We start from the raw sequence: 21,736 nt of genomic DNA, 5'->3' as shown, positions 1-21,736 counted from the left end.
GAAATCTTCAAGCTGTTTTTACTAGACTGGGGAGAACACAAAGGCTGCAAGGAGTTGGAGAAATCATGATGTGGAACAAAAATGAAGGGATTTCCTGTTTCACAGTAGTCCCTCCTGGCTTATACAATCACATCCCTGAATGATACCAAAGTAGATACGCAAAATTTTTGTTAAGTGGTTTTATGTAGCATTTGACATCTGCTTTTGGGTGTTTGCTAAAAGTAAAATTTGTAAGTAAAATTAATGATTTTTTGTAGTGCGGACTGCCATCCTGACTCAACAATTCAAAAATCAGAAGAAAAAAAGAGAGTGAGGAGATGGGATAACTACAAACCAGACAGCATGTATAGGGATCCAGTACTGTCATGCTTCAGTACAGATTGGAAAGAAACAGAGGATGAGTTCAAAACATCCACAGATTCAAAGCCTGAAGGAATGCCTGTTGAACTGGATATTTTATCATTTACACTAATACCACAAGTTCCAAATGTAAATCAAGAATATTGCTTCCACAGCAATTTGGCAAGTATTACTTAGTCTATGACCCACTTCTCTCATGGCTGCAGTTGCTCTCTGTTGATTCACTGTGACCCAGGAAGAATGTTCTAAACCTTCAGTTTCCTGATCTACTTAATCTTTCTTTAGTGGGAGAAATCCAGAACTTCCGGAAAGGTTTTAGAGCCAGGGACATAAGGCATGGCCTTCTAGACAGATGGAATAAATTATCTTGCTATGGAAGATTAAAGGGGGTGCTAAAAAGTACAGTATACAGTTTTATTATTATTATTTGAAATTATAAGACTAAGGAAGAAACAGCTAAGCAAATTAGAAATGGATTATGGATGACTTTGCTACTGGTACAAGTGCATTTAACACAGAATTGTTATTTTCCTCTGCAATAAAAAGCATAGACTATAATGTGCACACCCAATGATATACAACCAAATTGTTTCAATTTTTCAATATTTCTTAGCTCAAATGGCCTGGATCAGAGAACCACATGAGTAGTTCAATACACCAAAAAGAATTCTGGAATTCTTCCTCTTTGGGCTGATGTAGATGTGATTATGATCTTACAAAGTTTTTTTTTTTTTTTAAGCAGTCATGGGAATTTGGACATCAACCAAACCACTGGGAGAAAGTTTTCTTTTAAAAAATACTGTTCCCTGTATTATTCCTGTATGCAGATCTTCCAACACCCCCCAGCAAAAAACAGCTCAAGGGAGATGGAATGAGAAAAGGTTAAAATTCCCTTGCCCAGTGCCTTGGCTCTGCTCTGAATTGCCAGCACCAGTATCTCCTCTTTGGGCTCAGGATACCAACTACAAGTATGACTCATCAACTCCCTCCCCTGTGGCGGCCAAGCCCCCTCCTCAGCACCCAATCGCTCCCCACAACCCTACAAAAACCCCAGCTAGCAAGCCGCACAACTCATGAGGTAGGGCGTGCGGTGTGGGACTCTGTCTCTGAGCTCCCTGCCATGCTTAGAGTGAGCGGTGAGGCACTTTGGTGGTAGGAAAAGCACAGAAAGGGCACTTTGCACTACTATGCAAGCACTCTGCACCAACATCCAAAGAGGAGAACAAAGTCCCTATTCTGTGGCTGACCTCTCCCTTTTCAGAACCCGAACAGATATCCCATCTCCGGAGGCACGACTCAAAGGGGTGAACATGCACTGACAAGTAAACAAGGGCCTGGTTATAAATGTGCTCCCTCATTTTTCTTGTTTGTGGCGGAAGCCACCTCGGCAGTGCTGCCTCCCATGCCCACCAACGTTGTGGACTGGACACAGGAAACTCTAGGGTTGCCAGCTCCAGGTTGGGAAATACCTGGAGATTTTGGGAGTGGTGCCTGAGGAGGACGGGATTTGGGGAGGGACTTCAATGCCATAGAGTCCAATTGCCAAAATGGCCATTTTCTCCAGGATAACTGATCTCTGTTGCCTGAAGATCAGTTGTATTAGTTGGCAACCCTAGGTACCACTGAGGCAAATATCTGAGCTACAAAGCCCAAGTAAGCAGTTCAGTCAATAAGGATAACACAGTCTAAATGCAGCTCAGTGAATGACCACTTTCTCAGAATGAGGGGTCAGGCCAAAGTCTGAAACATTATGGGCCGAGGTTGGCCCACTGCGTCACCTGACTCCAGATGACGAGCTGATAGTATCACCTTATGGCCAAGACTCATAGAAGCAGAGATAGAAATTAACAAGTTTGGGAATACAGCCTAAATAAGGCTCAATTAATTTTTTTTTTTTTTTTTACAAATTGCATCTTTACTAGTGTCTGCAGTGGGAATCAAATGGCAAGATTCCATACTAAATAGGGTGTGGTGTACAAGGAAACCCATGTAATTTTGTTTTGGCTTACCAACCATGTGATATGTTATGTTTTTGTATCCCACAGAACATATGTTACCACAGAAAAAGGATGAACTAATTTTTTGGAGAAGAAGGGATCAGCAGGGGAAATCTTATTTTGGTGCTGTGTATACCATTTCCTCATAATATTTGCATTGATTCCTTATTAAGTTCAGTGGTGGGATACAAACTTTAATAATATTGCATCATTACCATGGATGAAACTGCAGAAGCAGGATAGTTAATGTAAGAATATCATTCTATCATCTGTACTTCAGAGAAGTTGTATAAAATTATGTATCATCTTTCCTTTCAGTTGCTATACTGTCCTCTTGGAATGAAACTTCACCTATATTAGTAGGTGAAGAAACTGTTATTATCATTCTATAATATTAATGTCACAGATACGTGACGTTGAGTTCAGCTTAGGAAACATACATTGAACATTTCCAAAATATTCAGGGCATTCTTTTATATCATTCTTTGCATGGTGGAAGCAGTCTTGAAGACTCATCACACCCTTAAGAATTGTTTATTTATTAATGTAGATCGAACTGCTGGAGATTTCCTGCTATTACAACTGATCTCCAGCAGATAGAGATCGGTTCACCTGGAGAAAATGGCTGCTTTGGCAATTGGACTCCATGACATTGAAGTCCCTCCCCTCCCCAAACCACGCCCTTCTCAGGCTCCGCCCCAAAAACCTCCCACTGGTGCCGAACAGTGACCTGGCAACCCTAGATCTAACAGGAATTATGTCAACCATACTGCATAGGATATCCGTATATGAATAACAATAAAAATTGAACTAGAGCTCAACATGTACATATATTATTCCAACAGTCAAAGCCTAAATATACCTTTATTCTACATTAGTTTTAGTAAATATGGCTGCCAATGGGAGGCCTCCTGCCAGCAGTCCTAGTTGCCCAATACCACTCTGAGTGGCAAAGGGATAACAGTTTTTTTTTTTTAAATGGCAACACCAGCTGCATTGCTACCTCACTTCCAGGAAAACTAGGAAAGCCATAGAGCTTGCAATGATTCCTAGAGCAACCCTATGTCACCTGGGTTTTTCCAGAAGTGATGTAGTGATGCAGCCAATATTCCTTGCTCAAACCCTTTTAGTAAAACAATAGTAAAACAAGTTTTCCAAATGGATCTTGGGAAAATATTGGTTATATTCTTGAGAGGAAATAGAGGCAATGTAGTTGAAACAGTTTGCCACCGATGAATTTACAACAAATAATCAAACAGCTCAAATTTCAGCTTGTTCGTTTTAGCTCTATATTTGCCTGAAATGCAGTAAATCGATAGCAAGAAAATGCACTGAAACACTGGCTAGAGAAATGAACTGGTACTGGTTTTAAACAGGCAACAGTGCACAGTCTTCTCTGAAGCATCCAAGGTTAAAAGCGAACAGACACAGTAAAGCAAGGTCAACCATTAAGATTACTTTCTGCAGTCTAAAAGCCCCAAGCCCTGAAAAATGCAACCCAAAATAAATTGGGGGGGGGGGGAACACCCCACAGTTAATAACTCTGTAAACAAACGAAAGCTATAAGACAAGCTGCACCATCTACAACAGGGCACATTGTAAGACAACAGTTTCTCCTGTATATATTAATCTATTCTCAGATGTTCATTCAGTCATTTGTAGGTCAGTTTTTCTGTATGTGGACAGTATTATCTTTAAAGGTTAGCACTCAATAGCTCTTTCAGCCATAGGAGTACTTTGGCTGATGAGTTTGTGCTGATGAATTTGCTGTGATTTCAGTGCATGTCCAATTTTCATTAGCCGGGTGCCTTATTCAGCTTAATTCTGATCGTCCCTAATACACGCTGTCTTTTTCATCCATAGAGAGGCACTAGTCACAGTAAACCTGCTGAGAATGTTGCATTATTGGTCAGGGTCTGATGACAGAAGCCTGATGGGTAATTGAGCAAGAGGGAGTACCAGGGCAAAAATAAACATTAAATAAAGGCAAGAAATATTTTGTTGGTGCTTAAAGAATCCACCATTAAGTGTAGAAAGAATATTTAGGAGGGGGAAAAACACAGTTTACCTAATAAAAACCCACGCTGTGTGATCCCAGCTGTATATAATTACTTTTATATTGTTGCCAATAAAATCTATGTATTATTTCTATGTGGCTTCAGCAAGGAATGCGAATTTGGAGAACACTTCATTCCCCTCTGCAGGATGGCAAGTTTGTGCTAAGCAATGTAGCTCAGGAAGAGTGCCCGCCGTCTTTCTAATTACACCAAGATTAGTGAGCTGAGAAACAAAAAGGCAGAAGCGATTCCACACCCTTAAAACAGTCTGAGGGTGTTTAAGCAACAGAATAATGAGCTTGGGACTTGCACTCAAGATCAGGGAAGGAAGGAAGCAAAGTCTCCCACGCCCTCTTATACTGCTTTATCACTGAACCGCCCAGATGTTCCTGTCGCTTTCTTTCAGCTGACTCCACTTTGAACACTTTTATGCCTGGCTAGTAATGCCCACATTCCATCTTTGTAACACCAGCATACAATCACCACTTCCGTTGCTGCATTGTGACCAAGATCAGTTTTCTCTTCCTCTAGGCATTGGTTTGATGGCCTAGCAGCTCTTTACACTGCACTACACAGCCAAAACCCTATTCAGTTTTTGTTACAAAAGAAGGCTTCTTTGAAGAAGAAACACAGATCCTCTGAATACTTGCATATTACCTTTTAATGAGCAACCTTTTGCATCATTCAGGTCTCAGTCTGCTACATATTTTATAACAAAGGCATGTGGATTTATTTCAACGAGAAGATGATTTATATCTGCTCAGCTTACTTCCCAGTGTTCAGGGACACATGCAATTAGACAGGCTAGGGTTGTGATCCTTACGCTTATTTACTACGGACTAAACACCATTGAATTTAATGGTCCTTACTTCCAAACAAACAAACAAGAGAATCAGCTTGCACGCCAGTTAATTTCTCAATTAATTACTCAGTTAATTTCTTTTAAAAGGAGGTGGCGGATTATGGTAAAGCAGCTATTATTATTTTAAAAATGTCCATGGAAAACATAAGACACATTTGAATAAGATTCCTTCACATCTTGGATCACTATTGGCTAGGTATGTTGAAGATGTGCCAAGAGATACCAATGGTTAAAAACAAACAAACAAAAAAACAAAAAAAACAAGGGTGACTGTACTCTGGCACATAGGTGGCATCCAAGAATAGTATTATACAAAAAATGCTGAATCCCATTATACTCTGTAAACCTTCCCCCCAGCCATGTGACTGCCCCAGTCTCATTCTCTTCCCTGCTTGCAGTCACATGAACAGGAGGAATGCTTACAGGAAGTATACAGATGGAATCTGCCTAAGCTTTTCTATAGTCAGTGGAATAGTTTGATCAGACAGAAATTGCACAGCTCCTTTCCTACCGGTGCTCAAGCATTTCTCTAAGTGGCATCCTGTGGCTAGCCTCACTTTACTGGTATTTACATGACGGGTCTGTTGCTGGTTTGTGAATCCCTGCATGCATTTCATATATATTAGTGTTAACTCCACTAGTCAAACTACTTTGATAAATACTACCCAAACACCCATGTACTAAAAGCAAGGATGAAAATGGCTTGTAGCTGTGTACTTAATATAATAAGAATATAATTTAATAAGAATAATAATTTGAATAATCAACAATTTGAATAATCATTCTTCAAGATGTCAAACCATTATGTGCTGGAGGCATATATGGTGGTATTCCATCCTGCTGGAGGCAGTGGACCAATTAGAAAGATCTGATCTTGGAGAGTAATGGAACTGATCTATTTCTAGGAGGCCTAGGGTGGGGGTGGGTGGGTGGGGGGATTGAAAGTCCATTCTGTAACTCTGGAAGCCATGTTGTCTGTGATGTTCAAGTGACTGAAAACGAATAAGCAAAAACTAAATCAAGATGACACAGAGAAAACATTGGTTGGAAAGCTCTTGGTAGGCTTTAACCTAAAGATGGGATTGCGTTTGCAAAGGCATCAAGGATGGCTGGCCAGTTCTTTGCCTTGCAAACTGAGGGCCATGGTTACCTTGGTTGAGTCAATCCATCTCATGCTCCCGGTGCCTTCAACTTTTGCTAGCATTATTATCTTTTCCAGTGACTCTTGTTTTCTCATAATGTGACTAAAGTACAATAGCCTCAGTTCATTTTAGCTTCTAGGGAGAGTTCTTGGTGTCAACTACATATCGCAGATTATTAAAGTTTTTTTCCACCAATTTTCTCTCCACCATCATCTAAATCTAATCCAGCTCTCCTTATAGGTTCAGCACATAGACTGAAGAGATACGGTGATAAAATATATAATTGTCTGGAACCTTTGCCTTAGAAACCATTCTGTTTCTCCATATTCTGTCCTAACAGTAGCATCTTGTCCAGAGTACAGGTTACACATCAAAACAATCAGATGTTGTGGCACACCCATTTCTTTTAAAACCAACCACAACTTTTAATGATCCATACAGTCAAAAACTTTGCAGTAATCTACGAAACACAAGCTGATTTTCTTCTAAAGTTCCCTCGTATGCTCCAGCAACCAATGGAAATTTGCAATATGATCCCCTAGTGCCTCTTCCTTTTCTGAATCCGGCTTAAACATCTAGCATTTCTTGTTCCATATATGATAACAGCCTTCATTGTAAGATTTTGAGAATCCCTTTACCCGTGTGAGAAATCAATGTGGTGGTCTGATAGTTGCTGCAGTCTTTGATGTCTGCAGAACTGGAATGTAAATGTAACACTTCCAGTCTGTGGGCCATTGTTTTGTTTTCCATGTACATACATGGGTGGGTCATAATATATTATTCATTTTACTGTATTAGCCTACCTAAAGACAACTTCAGGCAAGTATCAAGACAGAGGAGCTAATGTATGCTAGATTTTCTATATTATAATTTTATTACTTTTATATCCCGACCATTCCTCTTTTACGAGACTCAATACGGCATTTGTTCACAGGAGGCCTCTTACACCAGACCCTAACCAGCTTAGCTTCAGCAAGGCTGCTGCCTCATGGGCCTTTCCAGTCCTATCCTAGTATCTGTGCATGGGCTCAGTTGACACATAAATACATGTGCAAGAGTGTAATGGCCTTGCAAAAGAACTTTAGATACATCTTAAACATAGAAATAATATATTGAATTCTAAAGATGACCATTCAGATAGAAGTAAAACATAAAGTTATTTGAGAAAGCACTGAATGAGGGAATGAATGAATGAATGAATGAATGACCATTTCATTATAACAGTACTTTATGGAATCCAAATAACATGCTACTCTGCATGCCAAATGTGGTAATTTAATCATATGGTACTTTACAAGCAGTGGCAAAGCATATCTATGCTACCTTCCAAGTAAGCACTACGAAATTAGGGGTTATGTGCACAGCTATTTCCACTTCTTTGTACAGATTGCAGGTTACAGTGCACTTATGGTTGGACTTAACACAGGATGATTATGACATGCAATTATCTCACACTTGCCACAAAAAACCACTTGCTTTCCAAAGAAAGAAAACATATATCATGAAGGAACAGTAAGCTTCCTTTGGGTCCCAGCACTCATAATGGAACCAGTCTTTAAACCGTAACAACTATACGATCATGCTTTCCATCCCTGCTTGAGTCTCTTCTGTCCTTAAATGAATTCCCCTTTTCCTCTAAGATGAAGTGAAGATATACATTGACAATGACTCGAATCATGGTTAGGGCTAACAGGGTTCCCAGCTTAACTGGGATTCCTAAATTTGGTTGGAGGCTGGTCAACAATCCCATTTAAGTGGGAATGGTTAGTCTTAACCATTATTGCAGAAACAAGAAATCACTTTAAAGAGACAATGCATGATCCCACAGGGCAGTATCCTATAGTAGAAGAACTAGGATCCTTCAAAAACCCTATGATAATATATCTAATAGCCAAGGGTGGACCACCTTGAGAATCCAAAAATCCACAAGTGGAGCCCATCAGGCTTACAGCAGATATTTCTGCAAACCCAGGAGACTACCTTGTGAAATCTCAGCTGTCAGTGTGGGTTGCTTCCTCTTTTTCTCTACCTCTTTTCTCATCTTCTTACCACACAGGTGGGGAAGAAAGAAGCAAAGCCAGCAGGATCAGAGGAAGGCAAAGAGTACAAGATGGCAGTCAAAAGGGTGAAAAGCAGGGATGACAAAGGTGAGGATGGAACGAAATGGGAGCCAGAAGGGGAGACCAGGGAAGAGGGCCAAGAAAGAGATACTAACTGGCACAGTGAAACCACACAAAGAATTCATCCGTTAAGGGAATAAAAAAGCCTTTAAGACCATTGTTCAAAGTATTTCAGCCCTATCAAGATGCTAAAGGCACAGTGCCTCCTCGCAGTTCTCACATTCCTACTCCATGACATTAGCTTTTAAATAATGAAGTTTTCTCTTGTCACATGACCTTCCAATAAAGTAATAAACATCATCTCTAATATACTTCCTTGATGCTGCAAGCCTTCCCTTTCTTTTCTTATTTGGAAGTTTTCTCATATCATAGGAAACCCTTTAACACAAGAAACCCTTTAACATAACTTCAACCAAACAGAAGACTTTATGCTGAGCTCCTTAGCTTCCCCCTCGCCTTCTCAAGCCTTTGAAAATTAAATGCTTTATTTCTTAATGTTCTCCTCTTAAATGTGGAGCTACAGCACCCCTCCCCGAAAACGAGGTCATCAAGATCTAAAACAAACAAACAAACCTCTTGTGTACTTATTTCCATTGTTCTAGCACTTTTATTCACATGAGGTCTAGAAATCAAAGTGCCCTACAGAGTGTTAAACACAAAATCCAGTAACTTGTGTGGGTTGTGAGAAAATGTGTTTCTATTTTTAATAGGGAAAGCAGTTTCTAGTTGTAGACTAACCTCTCCTGCTGGAAATGTTTTCACACACATAACATCAGGATTATAAATCAGATCAGTATTATTGATTCCCACAGTTTGGGACCGAGGCTCAGAGAACGAGATTTCCCAAAGTCACATGATGAATGGTGATGACATTTGAACCCAAGCCTCCTTAGATCACATCTCCATCTCTTAGCCTCTGCTACCCCAGCTTTCATCCAAGCATCGGATTTCCACTCAACATTCCTTCATGATTGTCATATGCTTTGGTAGATGAAAATATTTCAGCAATTAGTGTAGATCAGGACAAATGTATACGTTTTATATCCTCCAATTTCCAGGAACTATTTGTATAAACATGATCCATGGACTGTTTGCTTAACAGCTTTTCAATTCTGTCTTTTTTCCAACTTACTGCGGCTTAAGATGCATCTTTCTGATGTGTCTTCCTATCCATTTTCAGAGTGTGGAGTAAAGGCTTTCTTGACTGGAATTACTGAGTCTATAACGTAATCTACTGTACACTATACTTAAATGAAAATCAATAAAGTTCAGGTCAGAACCCTCAATTCTCATTTCATAAAATCACTCAGCCAAACCTTCAACATCCAGACTGTTTGTCAACTTGCTACTAAACCACAGTGTGACTGACACAGGAATTACCTCTTTCTTTGAAGCAACCATTTAAGTGAACAGAGCAGAAGGCAGAGGCTAGAAAATGAAAGGAAGGACACATGACAAGGTAAACACAAAGGTATAGCTTGGAAGATACGTGGTGTTTGTTCTCTTCCCACAAAATGATCAAGACAAGTATTACCCTGTTGACCTGTCCCTCCTTAATGTTCACTTTTAGTACTGAAAAAACTATTCACTACTCACAGTGTATCTGCTAGAGATTATTCTCAATAGAAAGTTCTGCTGCTCACTATTACAGTTGTTGCTCTTGTTTAACAGCCTCTGCCTTCTCCCAAGCCTTCCTCTTATATGTGACTGAGGGTAAGCTGCAGCCGCCATTTTGTGGCTGGCTCCGCTGCCTACAGCGGCCATTTTGTGGCAGCCATTCAGAATTCCAGAGGTGCCCACCGGCTCAAAAAAGGTTGAGGGCCCCTGCTCTAGAAGAAGAGTTGTTGTTTTTTACACCTCACTTTTCTCTACCTTAAGGAGTCTCAAAGCATCTTGCAATCACAATCCCTTCCTTTCCCCACAACAGGCACCTTGAGGTAGGTGGGGCTGAGAGAGTTCTGAGAGAACTGTGGCTGGCCCAAGGTCATCCAGTAGGCTTCATGGAGGAGTGGGGAATCAAACCAATTTCTCTAATTAGACTCTGCTGCTCTTAACCACTGCACCAAGCTGGCTCTCTACATGTCTCTACTGTGCCACAGCAAACACATGAACTTCACTTCACTTTAGGCTCTCCTAAAACGAGAGCTCTTGCAAGCTCAACCCATTGCTATTCCAGCAGGATGGGAACATGACAGGGGATTCAAGAAGCCAATGTGGATAAACAGAGAACTCTATAATGAGCTAAGGAAGGGAAAGCAAATGTTCAAGAAATGGAGGGAAGGACATTTGTGGAAAAGTATCTGTCGGTTGCTGGGCTCTGTAAGTCAGCCATCAGAGAGGCCAAGGCTCAGAGAGGCAAACTGAGGCTGGCCAGGGATGCTCACTACAACAAGAGAAGCTTCTTCAGATACGTGAGGAGGAAACGGGTGAAGTTTGAGTGGGGGATGTGATGCCACAGAGGCTGCCCTCCAAAGCTGCTGTTTCCTCCAAGGGAACTCCAGGGGAATTTCAACAGAAACTAGGAACAAAAATCACCAGATGAGCCACAACTCCAATGATGATCTTGTACATGTCTATACAGAATACATATTCTATACATAGTAGCCAGTTTATGTCACTAAAACAAGCACTTTAGAAAATTCTCCTTCAGCCTTGTGGATATAAGTCTAGATAAAGTTCTTTTTTTTGCATTAAGTAAAATCTTGCATTGCTTGGTGCTGGGCCTTCTCCATAGTGGCACCACAACTCTGTAATTGGGTTTAACACCTGCCTGGAAGAGAAAAAAAGTCCCATCTGTTTAATGGAATGTTATTTACCAAATGCTCTGACCTGGACAGCCAGGCTAGCCTGATTTTGTCAGACCTTGGAAGCTAAGCAGAGTCGGCCCACGTTAGTACTAGATGGGAGACAATCAAGGAAGTTCAGGCCTGCTACACAGAGCCAGGCAATGGCAACCCCCCCCCCCCCCCGTTCATCTCTTTGCTTTGAAAACCCTATGGGGTTGCCATAAGTCAGCTGCAACATGGAAGCACTGTCCATCACCATTTACCAGGTGAAATAATTTACTTCCAGGCCATGAACACAATATGCTTCTATTAAAGGGATACAACTTTTTTTCCCCCAGGTCCTTTGGCAACCTTGTTTATAATAGCTACTAAAAGAGACTCACAAATAATATCAACTTGTTATTAGAGGTTGTTAAAAGCACTTCAGGGTTTTTTTAATGGCACAGTGATTATGAGCATCATGCTCACATTACAAAATTTAACTAATCTGACATTCCATTCTTTCCTAAAATGTACAGAATAAATGTTGCAGAATTAACAATAATTGACATTCGGCTGCATGCTGGTTTAGAAAGCCTATTTTAATTAACGTTCCAAATTCTTCCCAGGTGTTGTAAAAAAAAAAAGTTCTGACACGTCCTTGACCACAAAACAGCATGAATCCCAATAACATTTGAAGTCAGGAAATTGGGGTAACAATAACTAAACTAGCACTTGGTAATAATAACACTTACTGTAGCTTTCTTTTTTTTAATCCATATATTATACAAGTATTTATTTGTTTATATGATATCCACATAATAATTCTGAGAAAACTACATAGGTCTGATGTAGTTGGTACCTTGATGAACGACCAAGTTGGCACCCCCAGTACTCTTCTCTTAGTTCCATGAATGATTTCAAATTCACATGTTTAAAATTAAGTGCAGCAACTCATATTTTGGCAAATGGGTCACAGTGGCTAGATATTCAGAGGTGATGAACAAACAACCAATTTCCAAATCAGCTTATCAATATAGGAGGTCTACATTTTTTTACACATCTACTATTTATGCATGTCAGCTTCCATTTTGATTTTTCAATTATTTGATAAAATTGCCAACTCAGAGTTGGGAAAATCCTGGATATTTGGGGATGGAGCCTGAGGTGAAGAAAGATAGAGGAGGGATCTCAGAAAAGATGTGATGCTACAGAGTCTACTCTCTGAGGCTGCTATTTCTCTAGGGGAACTCTTTCTTTGTGGTCTGGAGATCAGTTGTAATTCTGGAAGAACTCCAGCCTGCACCTGGAGGTTTTATTCAAAAATCACAGATGTAGGCTAATGATTCACTTATATCAATGTTTATAAATATAATTTCCTCAGATTACACTATTGCTTCATAGTGCCTTTTCAATCAACAAAATTAAACGTACAGTTTTATATATACAACAAGGCAAAATTCATAAAAAATCAAATTCAACAGAAATTAGCAATTGACTTGTGGTGTCTTTCTTTCATGAATTATGCATATATTGTTTGCTGTTGATAATAGTGGCTTCCATTATTCTGTGCATTTCCTGCTTTGATGGTTCTAATATTTCTTGGACTTTGATGGTTCTAATATTTATATATATATATATATATATATATATATATATATATATATATATATATATATATATATATATATATATATATATATGGAAACTGACAGCTTCATTTTTAGTTCTTTGTTCTCAGCTTAATCCTCCTCCAAAGGATCTCCATGAATTTTACTTTGAGATCTTTCGAGGAAGGTCATGGAGACATGTTAAATAAAATAAATATAGCTCTTTCTAAAATACGTTCCCCCCCTCTCGTTTTCACTCTGTCTCTCTCGCCGTGTTGACTTTCATTAGGTTTTCATTTAAAGGAGCTTCCAGTTTTAATTAAGCTACTCCTGTGGTTTGAGTTTGTTTAAAACTGAACTTCACACAGTGTGACATGTTATTTTCTCAGCCAACCTCACATGTTAATTAGAGAATGTGTGTGTTATCCTGATATTTTCTCCTCTATTATTTTAATTTGATGTTCAGTAACCTCTGCTGTTTCTACACAAGTGGTACTCCTATTTTAGCAAACAAGACCCCAGCTGTGGAATGCCTTTGGGAAAAATGAGTTATCAAACATGAAGCTTTCTAGCTGTATTTTGAACATGCCATAAAACAAGCCTTTTTGATAAATAGTGGGTTTTAAAAGGCTGAGGTACTGTCCTCTGACAAGAAACAATTAGGTGCTTTGGATTTCAGACTCAGTGGATCTGCAACCAAAAAGTTGTCTTGAAATTTTCTAGTCATGTGAACATTTAATTTACCTTGCGTCCACCTATTCTCTCCATTCCTGATCAGTCTTCCTAGTTGATCCCTCGCCCTCATATATACACCATAAATAGAAATTAATTTCAATGGGGGAAGCAAACGGAAAAAAATTCCTGTTCCTCACTCCTCTCTTGGATATGGGAAAGGGAGGTTTACGGATAGTAGGATCTTAGGACAGAGAATGCATAGAGGAGATAGTAGAGGGGCTGACACCTTCAGGACTGCGTAGGTGCTGACCAGTACCACATACAACTCAGTTGTGCTTCCTTCATTTATGTCCTTGAGCTATGAAAAAGGTTTGCCAGTCCCCATCACTGGTATTCCCAAACATTGTCACCAGAAAACATTATTCTGCAGAAATTCAGGAGGGGAAGGTACCAAATATTTATGTAGAAAAATACAGATCACGTCAGAGATAGGAAGGCAAAAATGCTGGTCTCAAACCAATGGTCAATGAAAGAGAAAGAAAACACTGAAAGGGATCAGCTGAGCAACAATAAATTCAGCAATAATTATACAAATATTGTCTCCAATGGTTTATACAAGTTGCCGAATCCATGCTCTTTTGGCATAGGATTTGGCTTACTTTGGCAAAGGCTTTTGATATTATTTTTAGTACAGAATATACTAAGCCCAGGTTGTTAGCTGAAGAAATGAGCATGAATAGATTTGGGAATTATGTGATATAATATTATCTACACAATGGCCGTTAACGCATGACCAATTTGATCTGCTTCTCCCCCCCAATGTAGCGGTTTTCCAGTGGTCACACGCACGCTGTCCCCGCTCTGCGGATTAAATCTACCACAAGCGCGATTTACTTGCGTGTTTTCCAAGACCAGTCTTATCGTGAAATACAGATCACAATCGAGATAAATCCGGTTGTTTCGTCATGTGTGCGCTTCCGGGTTGATATTCCATTAGTCCTTGCCACCCAAGACTGCGTGTGTGCGTGCGTGCCAGCGTGTGCGTGTGTGTGATAATCACCCGGCCAAACGCAACCGGGAGTGATTTTTTTTAATTAGCGCCTGGCCGCCCTAAAGAGGGGTGTGTGTGTGAAATTCCTCGCCAAAGAGAGGAGGGGGGGCTCCTCCGGTAGATCAGCCACCCGCTGACATCAGGCCCAGTGTACGCCTTGCGCCAAGGCCGCGCCTCTCCCTCACAGGCTCACTCCCCTCAGGGGCTCAAGACCGCCCCTCCCCTGGCCAGGAAAGCGAGTGGGCGACGCTGCTAAGCCTGATGAGATGGCCCAAGCATCCACTTGTCTCTCACGGCTCCCGCGATACCCGCCGAGCCGCCGCTCAGCTGGCCGGCGGACTCAGTGTTCCCCGCTCTAGCCGCGCCTGCCCCGAGCTTCCGAGCCTCCTGCCGCCTCAAAAACGGAGATGGCGGAGCTGAGGGCCGGAGAGCTCTGCTTTTTGCTGCAGAGCTGGAGGGCAGGAGAAAAACTAACGTCCTGAAGTGAGTTGCGTTGGTATACCGGCATATCATTCTAGGGGGGAGAAGAAAAAAAAGGAAGACGCCAAGCACGCACAATCACGTGACTGTGATGTAATGACGTCGGTAGCCATGGAGCACTCCCCGAATATCCCACGTTATCCCATGTCCCAAACGCATGGAGCATCGGGTGATGCACATAATGAGGGATGGGAGACGGACGTGCGTTTACCTTTATGATCCCAGATTAAAATAGTGTGAGATGAGAGATTAACCGGAGACATCTTGCCCATGCGTTAATGGCCAATGTGTGCAATCGCAGCATGCTTCATTACAGAAACTATCTGCAGAATGTTGATAACTCTAGTGTTTTATTTTGTTATAAACTTTACCTGGTGGGCAAGACATTGCAAGGCTTGTACCACAACTCATCCATTAATTTTTAGCTGCGTTACCATGGAAACGACAGAAAACACAGAGAATGTAGATGATATTACACATTTTGCTGTTGGGAAGAGGGCAATCCCAAAGATAGTTTTATCTCTATCACCCACCTCAACATTCCTTATGATTACTTAACAGTAAAAGGTTAAGGAGGTTTACATGGATCTCTCTCAACTGGTATAATGAGATCTTCCCTCTCAGTTTCTAGAGATTCCCTTCTCAACTCACAACACAGGGAAAAGCTTTTATTTGTTTTGTCCTGGAGGTTATTATTGTGGGGGAAAAAACTTGGCTGGAGCCTGCTTATATGCTTTGTGACCAGACAAAGATGTGAGGCTAGTGGCTCCTGTTCACTCCTTTATTTGGATGTTTCGAAGTATTTTTTTCTTTTTGCAGGATTGGACTGGGTTCATTCTAAGCATGCTTTCTGAGCAGTGTTCAACACACCCTTCTTTAGAACAGCTAGAACTAAAACACTTTGACTAAAACAAAACAAAAAATCAAGCATTATGCCTTTAAAACAATGTTTGCTAGATATAGTTTGAAATGCTTTGTCAGATATCACTTGGGTAAGTTATATCCCTGGAGATTGGCAGCATTGCTATGAGAACATGCCATGTGATTATGGGAACCCCCTTGAACCAAAATCTCTCTCAGCACACTAACTGAACTAAGGCTGCAATTCTAAGAACATTTTCCTGGTAGCAAGCCCCACTGAATAAAATGAGACTTACTTCTGAGTAGACTTGCTTAGGATTGCTTCCTCAGTCTTCCCCCCCTCCTCAATATTGGGACAGTAATATTGACTTGTCTTGCTACAAAGATAACAGACTTGTATAAAAAGTGTTTTTGAACACTTTAAAGTATTAGCCAAACTATGATTATAGTTGCCTTATTAATAGGGTTACCAACCTCCAGACACTAGTTGGAGAACTCCTGGGATTACAACTGATCTCCAGTTGATAGTGATCAGTTCACCTGGAGAAAATGGCTACTTTGGAAGATGGATTCTATGGCACTATACCCCATTGAAGTCCATCCCTTCCCCAAACCCCTCCCTCCTCAGGCTCTGCCCTGAAAATCTCCAGGTATTTCCCAAGCCAGAGCTGGCAATCCTACTTATTAAGTAATCTGCACCATGATGGAACATGAAGGGCTGTGGGAAGCCAAATGGTAGAGTATAAATGGAGGAAAATACTAAATAAGGAACTTTGTCCTACAAACTGGTTCATCAGAGTGTGCTGTTTGGCAAAGACAGAGGTTATCCTAAAAAGAACAGCAAAGTTTGGAGGCAAGTACCACATCTTCCTTAAAGGCAGTCTCTCTTATTAAAATCCATGAACTGGTTCTCCGTTCTACCAGCCTCTTTCCATACCTCCTCAGATGTGTTTGTTGAGGAAATGGTAATGAAGACATCTGAATGAGATGTGAGGAAAACAAATTAATTGACTTCTGATGAAGGACCAGCTTTTGTTCTGTCACTAAAATAGATAATAAGTGAAAAGTGCTTCTGTAAGTGCAGGCAACCTTTAATATCTAAGTTGATTGCAAAATGGTAAAGAACAGAACAGAGAAAGCAAGCCCTTCTATTCCTCCTGACAGCTCATTTCAGTTTTGCAACTGGTTGTTGATTACATCAGTCAGCTAAGTGTTTTTCTGTAAAAGGGACTTCTGGACCATTCAGCAGGTAAAGAAGATGCTACCTAGGGTTGGCCAGCACTGTCAGACTGTTTTCCTTTTCCAAGCAAGCTGGTAGAAGAATACATTACTCAGGGCCTGTCTAATAAAACATATAGAGTTAAGCTCTGCACCTTCAGATAAGAAAGTTGGCGGAACACACATTATAAACTACAATATAACAGGCAGACAAACTCCATTCCAAGTCCAAAACACTTTTCTGAATTTCTTCTCTCTTGGGGCTCAACTAGATTCCCAAGCCCCAATTCTGCTCAGAACCATGGCATGGGAAGAAGGAGAGCTTAACCCTTTTATTCCATATTATCAACTCAATCTGAAATGGCTATGCCCTTTAACTCTATTGAGAGAAAACTAAAGGCATCCATATATTGCTCCAGTGAGTCTCCTCCTACTGGAGAAAATGGAGGTTCCTCGGGGCCATTTAAGGTTAAAACAGTGGCACAGGAGAAAGGATTAACATTCCTACATAGGCAGCGATCCTGAGTCAAGTTTGAGCTTTTTGCTTTGGAACTCCAATGAAGGAATTCTCCATAATGTCTAGGTACACTTCCAGTGTCTTTTATTTTTGAAACCAATGGGGAATTTTTGCACCAATGGGGTCTCAGATCCTAAAACTGCACCAATCACAGAGCAATCTAAATTTCTCCACTGGGTAGCTGGATCTTCTCTGTATCGTTCCAATTTTAGTATATGTGCTGCCGAAGCAAGCACCAGGTAGCTCCTTTGGTCCAACGCTGTTGCAATTCCTAATTCTGTTCCAAATTTGGTCAATAGCAGTGCTTCCCCTATTTGTTCCTAGGTAAATCCAGGCACATAATTTTATTTAGTTTGAATATTTATACCTCATTTTTCTTCTTGGCTCAAGGCAGTAGAAGTCCTTCATTTTTGTAGCTGGTCCTGCTCCCTTCTTCCAGTGCTTCCCACAGTTCTTCCACAACCACTGAATGCTAAAATAATTGGATCATTCCCTCTCATTCTGCTTCCCTTCCTGGAATTCCCCCTCCAGATCTTCCTATCCACCTCTTAGTTTTTCCCCTCTCCTGATTTTACCGGCTAGAATTCAGCCAATCAACCTTCAAGCATTGCCCACCCACCCCCACCCCACTAAGGACTCTTCCTCTTTCCATTCTAAAATGTTCAAGCTGGTTTTCTCTAGGCTCACCATGTGAGAAAAAAACCCACATAATCTGGATTAAAAGCAATGTTAATTAGTTGGATATTTAGTTTAAAGTAATATGACTGAACATTACGACCATGCAAAGTGATTTTTTATTGCTAAATGTAAATTATTGTTATATTGAGTCTCACTGTTTGTGCTCCTGTCCTGGTCTCCCTCTTTGTATTTGGTATCTTGGTTTGGTCAATAAAGTTACTTTCTGATTAAATATCTGTCTTCCTTCATCTTTCTTTCCTTGGGAGATTTAAAGTACTAAATTTAAGAGATTTAAAGAGCCAGCATGGTGTAGTGGTTAAGAGTGGTGGTTTGGAGTGGTGGACTCTAATCTGGAGAACCGGGTTGGTTTCCCCACTGCTCCACATGAGCAGCAGAAGCTAATCTGGTGAACTGGGCTGGTTTCCCCACTCCTACACATGAAGCCAGCTGGGTGACTGGGGTAGTCACAGCTCTCTCAGCCCCACCTACCTCATAGGGTGTCTGTTGTAGGAAGGGGAAAGGAAGATGATTGTAAGCTGATTTGATTCTCCTTTAAGTGGTAGAGAAAGTTGGCATATAAAAACCAACTCTTCTTCTTCTAAAACTGGGAGCCATCTCTAAACAGACTCAGGCAAACCCTTTTTAACTTAGGACTCATGTTCTAGTTCTTCACATGTAGGGGACACTCTTCATGTGACATGACTGACACAGAGACTGATTTGGGAGACACTGCTATCCCTGAAATCAAACTTGGAAGATTTCAAAAGCATTAGTATAACTCTGGATAGAAGCTGGCTAAGTCATAATTCAGAGTTCTAAAGTGAAATTTAGACAGGGAGAATTTCAGAGGTTTTACAATTAAAATTATCTGAAATGTTCTGTCAGAAGGTTTTTGTATAATTAGAGAGCTTGAAGACCTCTAGTGGTTTTTCTGAGATCAAAAGGTGCCACCATTAGCATATGCAGGAATCCCACATGACAGACATCCACCTCCAGAAGACCCAGATTTGATTGATCATACTAATAATGACACTACAAATGGACTAACCTCACAATAACCTTGGTAAAACATCAATTGAGGGCAAGGCTACACTAATTTCCCAGATCACTCCATTTGATCTTTCTCCTTCTCTTTTTTTTTACTAACTGAGAGGCAAAAATCATAATCCCCTACTGAAGTTCTTTGAAAGTGAACTGTAAAGTTAGCACCATTCATAGAAGCAAAATGGATTTATGTTAACAATCAACTTTACACAGGGTGGAATTCTGTTTCCATTTCACAAATGTAGTGCTAACCCAGAAGCACAGCAAGTATAAAGATAGAGGTCACTGACTTATACTTTCTTCTGGAACAACTGTAAGGAGAATATGGAGTTCTAAAATAAAAGACAAAGGGATGGATCCAAACCCCCCCCCCCCACACACACACACACACTTTTGCTCAAGCAAAGGCCATTTCCTACATCCTAGGTCACTCTCAAAAGTTCCCCAATGGCTTGGGTGGGTGTGGGAGGGCCTGGGGACTGTAAGGGGGAGGGGAAAGAACTATTTAATGAGTGAAGTTCAGCTCGATGCCAGCATCTCTCGATGCTAGCCAATATAATTATCTCTTGAGAAGTGACCTGAAAAGGTGGCCTGAAACTGAAGATCCAGAAAAACTGATGTTCTGGAAAAGAGGACTTTTATACCTTGCGCAAACAATAAAGAGTGCTCTGTAAAATGTTTCTTTATCTTGGTACATTGGGTTGTTAACTTTAATTGAAAGAGCCTCACAAGCTTGAACAAATTTAAGGAGCTCAGTTGTATTTGTTAAGCCAGGGTTTTCTTTCTTCCCTCAGAATTGCCTCTCATTATGAATCAACTATTCTTCTCCATGTTGCTGAACCTAACAGTATGCCCCATTATTAACATGGTATTTTACTGGGTCTGTTAGCCCTCCTGTTAGAAACTGGGACTGCTGGGCTGGATTCCTGACTTTGGGTGCCCTTCAGTGTCATTTGCAAAAGGTCTTTGTGGCCTAAATACTGGGAGATATGAGGGTTAAACTGACCCAGTTTCCTATCTATCCTAGCAGAGAGACCCCTAGCACCTTATTTAGCTGACTCTCCTTTTAAAGTAGTGACTGGAGCCCCACCCATCCAGGAAGTCCCAGAAAAATCCCACAGGACTGAGTATTCCCACAAGATTTGAGATGGGGGTTTGGCTTCATCCCACATGGGGGAATTCCCCTGGTCATCTTCTGAGTCTGTTGTCCAGCTGGCAACAGGCCAAGCTACTAGGTGTGGCTCTTAAGAGGAGCTGTACAGCTTTACCAGCGCTGCTGGCCTTCTGAGCACTGCTGCTTGCCAAGGCCTACCAGCTGCTCCTTGGGAAGCAGCAGGGGTGCCACCACATTGCTGTACCATCTTGGGTGGCAGGTAGTTGCTCCTCCCATCTGCTGGCCTTGGTAAGTGCAGAAGTGGGCTCCCCAATTATCACGACTGGCTGCCCTCTTCAGAGCCCCAGCTGTGTTGTAACGTAACCGAGTCAGGTCAAAGAACTCAAACCACCTTTTAAATGAAAAGGTTTATTAAGAAATTTAAAAAGTCAAAGTAATTAAAAAGCGAATACAGTAATCTTAAAGGCACACTGGCAAAGAAAATAACAAAGTCTTGCTAATTATACTTACAACTCTACTACATAGCTGAAGTTCCTTATTAAGCTAAACTGGTTCAGGCCTTAGTTTCTTGCATTGCGGCATTGCTGTAGCTGAGCAGAGTAACGTGCTAAAGCAGTTCAGGTGATGATGATAGTTAACACAGAATAAGCATGGCTAAACTTATGGCAATCTGGACCCTAGTCAGATGACCCATGACTCCCAATCAGAAACAGTGGTTCAAAGAAACCTCTAGATGGTTCAGGCTGGACGGGGTCCTAGGAGTGAAGGGTGAGATCATTCCCCACTCCCAACTTCCCACAGATGAAACTAGCTCCCAATTAGGCTGGTATGCTGGCTCGGCTTTGAACGGGTCTTATCTGCCTGGTAACAGGCTGCAGGTGCATCTTGTTGTTCATGGTCTCTGCTAGGCCTCTACAATTACAGACAGCAGTTTCTAGGCATTCAAAATGGAGAATAGTGGTGCTAAGCAAAAGCTAACACTGAATGGCTTTTCCTGTCTTCACACCAGTCCTGAACACTTTCCCAGAACTAGTCCTTTGCACACACTTCCTCCTATTTCCAAAGAACACATGGAGAATGCTTTGCTTTTATCTACATCATCCATGGATGGCTTTGCCAAGATTATCATATTAAACCAACAATAAAACATTGACAAAATATATACAATGGCTACAAAACTGACTC

General features: G+C 41.0%; 1 protein-coding gene across 1 annotated transcript in view; it reads right to left on the bottom strand.

The window, feature by feature from the left end:
- PLXDC2 (plexin domain containing 2) overlaps nt 1-21,736 on the bottom strand; it is a 174,918-nt gene that overhangs the window by 71,924 nt on the left and 81,258 nt on the right. The window lies entirely within an intron of this gene.

The sequence above is a fragment of the Euleptes europaea genome, chromosome 11, assembly GCF_029931775.1.
Source record: "Euleptes europaea isolate rEulEur1 chromosome 11, rEulEur1.hap1, whole genome shotgun sequence".
Classification (NCBI taxonomy): Eukaryota; Metazoa; Chordata; class Lepidosauria; order Squamata; family Sphaerodactylidae; genus Euleptes; species Euleptes europaea.
This window is presented reverse-complemented; position numbering and strand designations above follow the sequence as displayed.